This window comes from Eriocheir sinensis, chromosome 65, assembly GCF_024679095.1.
Source record: "Eriocheir sinensis breed Jianghai 21 chromosome 65, ASM2467909v1, whole genome shotgun sequence".
In the NCBI taxonomy this organism is placed as follows: domain Eukaryota; kingdom Metazoa; phylum Arthropoda; class Malacostraca; order Decapoda; family Varunidae; genus Eriocheir; species Eriocheir sinensis.
Genome location: NC_066573.1, coordinates 7,059,819 through 7,064,818, shown reverse-complemented (window position 1 = coordinate 7,064,818; position 5,000 = coordinate 7,059,819). Strand labels below are relative to the sequence as shown.

The 5,000-nt window shown below is 47.6% G+C and overlaps 2 protein-coding genes across 27 annotated transcripts in view; one reads left to right on the top strand and one right to left on the bottom strand.

The window, feature by feature from the left end:
- The window catches only part of LOC126987563 (beta-1,4-mannosyltransferase egh-like), a 187,961-nt gene that overhangs the window by 62,082 nt on the left and 120,879 nt on the right, over nucleotides 1–5,000 (bottom strand). The window contains exon 1 of one of the 19 annotated variants that reach the window (XM_050844653.1): nucleotides 2,877–2,960. The exons of the other annotated variants lie outside the window; for them this stretch is intronic. The gene's annotated coding sequence lies outside the window, so the exon portion shown is untranslated. Of the gene's footprint in view, nucleotides 1–2,876; nucleotides 2,961–5,000 lie in introns of those variants that run through there. 19 annotated transcript variants of the gene reach the window in all.
- Nucleotides 1–5,000, top strand: part of LOC126987562 (protein arginine N-methyltransferase 5-like) — a 107,861-nt gene that overhangs the window by 78,261 nt on the left and 24,600 nt on the right. The window lies entirely within an intron of this gene.

The window sequence follows — 5,000 nt, the reverse complement described above, 5'->3', positions numbered from 1 at the left end:
CATTATTCATGTCGTTGTAATGAACACTGTTGGGAAAATAAGAACATTCATCGATGTACCCTACAACACTCCATCCCGTGGTTAGTAGGAATGCATCAGTGCGGCCTCTTGGGTTAATATTTCCGTCATGCAAGAGAAGTCAAACAAGTCTGGCATGGTGTCCTGCTCTCAAATAGCCTTTTCCATTTAGCGTAAGCCGTTTCTGGGTCATGATCTGTAGAGTCCCTTGATAGATAGAGTCCCGACAGCCTAAGATTTGGACGCCATTATTGGCCCTGTCTTCGCCGCGAGACCGTGTGCTAGTGTTTGAAAAGCGCGGCGAAAACACAGGGCCAATAATGGCGACCAAATCTTAGGTTGTCGGGACACTATGAGGGACTCTACAGATCACGACCCAGAAACGGGTTACGCTAAATGGAAGATGCTAAAAATCTTACAGCAGTGGTGGAAGGGAGTTTTGACAATTTTGCCACTCAACATTCCTCCGGCAGCACGCCGCTGCCTCAACACGATGCTTTCCTCCGTCCCTCCAATCAGAGCGCGGGAGGTTGTTTACACTGCTGCTAAACATATCGTACGCTGCCGGCAGCAAGTATTAAACTTACTTCATATTCCTAATTTAAGTCATAATACATCTTTAGCATCTTATAATATTACATTCACTATATGGAACTTTAAAGGAACAACATAAAGCATGTGACGATTGTTTGTGTGAAAAAATATATTTAAATTTCCTATTTCTTGCATTTCCCCGTTTCTTAAATACTACTAGTAAGTCAAGTGTCTATACCGTAGCTATGAGAAAAATATGTTATTTCTAAATAACAGCAAAAAACTAGTAAGAAAAAATATTTGGACGTACGCCGCATGCATATTAATTTTGGTAGTTCCAGCAAGGCTACCAGATGGCAGGCAGGGCTCAGCGAAGGACCCTTTCTCAGACGCTTTCGGCGCTCACGACAACTACTTCCCAAGGCAACACAAGGAAAAGAAATAAAGGAGGAATGGAGCAATCACGTAATCAGGAGGAGGAGGAGGAGGAGGAGGAGGATGGATGCACCAGTTTGAATTGTATACAAGACTCAAACATTTCCAAACCAACAAATACCTCGATTTACAGGACATAATAAAAAAGAGGGAAAAGACGAAGGATTCCACTCACGAGACTGAAGCAAGGGAGAAGAAGGAGGGAGATCAGTCGGGTCTTCATGAGTGTGTTTGTCAGGTTCACGGTACAGAACCCTTGTCAAACTATCCCTAGGGCCTTACAGCTATACCCCTCCGAAGGCCGAAAGGTAGGGAAGAAGGACATTGTGGTGGTGCTTATAGGCAATGGTGGTGGTGGTGATGAAATAAGTGGTGCTGGTCATGGAGGAGGAGGTGGTGGAGAAGTACGTAAGTGATGCTGGTAGTGGTTCAGGAGGAGGAGGAGGAGGAGGAGGAGGAGGAGGAAAGAAAAAGTGCTACAGGACAGGACAAAATAAAAAGAAGATGATGAAGAAGGATTCCACTCACGAGACTGAAGCAAGGGAGAAGGAGGAAGAGGAAGAGGAAGAGGAGGAGGAGGAGGTGGTAGTGGAGAGAGAAGGGAGATGGAGTGTTGAGGAGCAGGAAGGGAATGGAGAGCAAAGGGAGAAAAAAGAAGGGAGAAGAGGGGGAGGAAAGGGGGGAGGGGGAGGGAGAGGGGAGGTAAAGAGGGGAGAGGGGAGGAAGGGCAATGACTGGCGGCGTGATTCACTGTACACCAGGTAATTACAGGTGTGTGTGTGTGTGTGTGTGTGTGTGTGTGTGTGTGTGTGTGTGTGTGTGTGTGTGTGTGTGTGTGTGTGTGTGTAGGGGAGGAAGGGGAACTGCGGAGGGGATTACAGATTTAAGCATAGGGGAAGGGAAGGGAAGGACAGGGAGGGGAAGGGAGAGAAAGGAAGGGACGGAAGGGTAGGGAAGGGAGGAAAGGGAGAGAAGGACTGCACATTAAAGTATAAGGGAAGGGAAGAGAGGAAGGAATGGAAGGGAAGGGGTGGAGGGAGGAAGAGAGGAAGAGAAAGGAGAAGAAGGATAGGACACGTTATAAAGCCAGGGAGGGGATGGAGAGGAGGAGGGGGCAGGAAGGGAAGGGAAGGAGAGAGGAGAAAGGATGTGGAGGGGAGGGAGAGAAGAAGGGAAAGGCTTGACTATGTGGACCAGGGGGAAGGATAAGAGATAGATTTACAAGAGCCACCCCTTGAAAGACATTAACCGACTCCTCCCTTAACTCCTAGGCCCAGGCATTTCGGGGCTCTCTCTCTCTCACACACACCACACACACACACACACACACACACACACACACACACACATTGGATAAGGCTTTGGTAGAAGTTGTGTTAGTATTTCCATGGGTAGTTTTATGATCCTGGTGATAGTTTGACAAGGCTTTGGTAGAGGTTGTTGTGTTAGTATTTCCATGAGTAGTTTTATGAGCCTGGTGATGGTTTGACAAGGCTTTGATAATGGCTGTTGTGTTCGAACTGACAAGGAGGAACAAGAAAGACAAGGAGTAGGAGGAGGAGGAGGAGGAGGAGGAGGAGAAGGAAGTCGAATGGGGAGGCATGGAGGGAAGGAGAAAGAGGGAAGAGGGGGAGGAGGAGAGGAGGGAGATATAGTGCAGAGGAGCTGGAAGGGGAGGAAAGGAGGGGAATGGGGAGCAGGGGGAGATAAAGAAGAAAGAGAAGGGAGAAAAGGAGGGAAATGAGCAGAAGGAGAGAAAGAGGAGGAAAGAGAAGGGGAGGAAAGGAAGGGGATGGATGGGGAGATGAAGAAGAGGAAAGGAAGGGGATGGATGGGGAGCAAAGGGGAGATAAAGGAGATAACCACAGCATCCATCATCTCGTACTCACTCAGTCTCTCATCTCCCCGGCAGCAGCATCAATCCGTAGCCTCCCTTCCGTCACAGTACCTAAAGGGGAGACAAAATGGGGAGATAAATATAAGGAGATCTCGAAAAAAAAAACTCTCCTCTCTCTCCCCAGCATCCATTTAACTCTTTCTCCCCACTATTGAGAAGATACAGTGGGAGATATATCATGAGGTCTTAGTTTCTCCCCTCCCCAGCATCCATCTAACCTGCTCCATTCTCCCCGCCCTCAAAAGATAGAAGGGGAGATAAATTATTGAGGTCTCGCAAAATCTCTCCTCTCCCAAAAATATCTCCTACCCTGGTTCCATTCTCCCCGCCCTCAAGAGATAGAAGGGGAGATAAATTATTGAGGTCTCGCAAAATTTCTCCCCTCCCCAAAATATCTCCTACCCTGGTTCCATTCTCCCCGCCCTCAAGAGATAGAAGGGGAGATAAATTAGTGAGATCTCGCAAAATCTCTCCCCTTCCCTAAAATATCTCCTACCCTGGTTCCATTCTCCCCGGTCTCAAGAGATAGAAGGGGAGATAAATTAGTGAGATCTCGCAAAATCTCTCCCCTTCCCAAAATATCTCCTAACCTGGTTCCATTCTCCCCGCCAAAACAAGAGATAGAATGGGAGATAACTTTTAAGGTCTTGCAAAGTCTCTTATCTCCCCATCTAACCTGCTTCCATTCTCCCCACCCTGAAGAGATCAAAGGGGAGATAGATTATAAGATGGGAGAGATACATTTTATGACACGAATGAGAGGAGAAGAAAGGAAGGAAGGAAGGAAGGATGAGAGGAAGGAAGGGGGAAAGGAAGGAAGGAAGGAAGAAAAGAAGGAAGGAAGGAAGGAAGGAAGGAAGGAAGGAAGGAAGGAAGAAGAATAGAAAGTAAGGAAGGAAAGAAGAGTAGGAATGGACGAAAATAAATAAGAAAGAAAAAGAAAAAAAATGAAGGATGAAAGGGAGGAAAAATAAAGTCAGAGAAAGAAAGAAAGGAAGAAATAAAGATAGAAAAAAAAGAGAAAGAATGGAAAGAAGAAACGTTATCACACACACACACACACACACACACACACACACACACACACACACACACACACACACACACACACGCACACACACACACACACACACACACACACAATCACCATTAACCAGCCCCATTCCATTAATTAAAGAGGTTACTCCCCACCAATAATAGAAGGGGTGACAGAAGGGGAGGGGAGGAGGAGGAGGAGGAGGAGGAAGGACGGGGAGTGAAAGATGGGGAGGAAGCGAAGAAAGAAAGAAGGGAGGAAGGAAGGAAAGGAGGAAAAAGAAAAGAAAAATATTAATAAGAAGAAAAAGAAGAAGGGAGGGAGTAGAAGAAGGAAGAGGAGGAGGAAGGAAGAAGAGGAAGAGAGATAAGAAGAGGAGAAGTCTGGGGAGGAGGAAAATGATGGTGATGAGGAGGAGGAGGAGGGAAGGGAAGGGAAGTGAAGAAGGAGATAGGACGGAATGGGAGGGGGGGGGGCCTCTCTCTCTCTCTCTCTCTCCGCTCCATTAGTTCCACAGACGCCAATGGTCTTATCGGTGGCGGGCGGGGAATCGATGCTCAAAGATATGACTAATGCAGGGCCGATCACGAAGCCCCGATCACTCCCGATGCCACCCCGATCACGCCCGATGCCACCCCGATCACGCCCGCCTGTCAATTCTCCCTTCCCCTCGCCTCTCTGCCTCCTCCTCCCTCCATAGACACAAGGAAACATTTATTAGAACCCTTTTTACTGCACACACGCCTTCTCCTCAGCGCCCGATTCCATCCCGATCACACCACGATCACGCCCGATGCCACCCCGCCCACGCCCGACTGTCAGTTCTCAAAGCCCATATTCCTCGCCTCAGTTCGCCCGTTTGAAAAGCCTCTCGTAGAAGTTTCTGGGATTTTCATAGACTGTTTGATGATCCTGGAGATAGTTTTACTTGAGCGGGATAATCACCCACCCATAAAAACACGGTTAATCTTCTCTGCGACCTTGGGAAATGTAGTCGCAATGGGAGCCCGATAAGTTTAGGCTAGTATTACAAGACTTTCGCTTTTCACATCAGCTATTTCAAAAGGTCAAAGAGGGGAT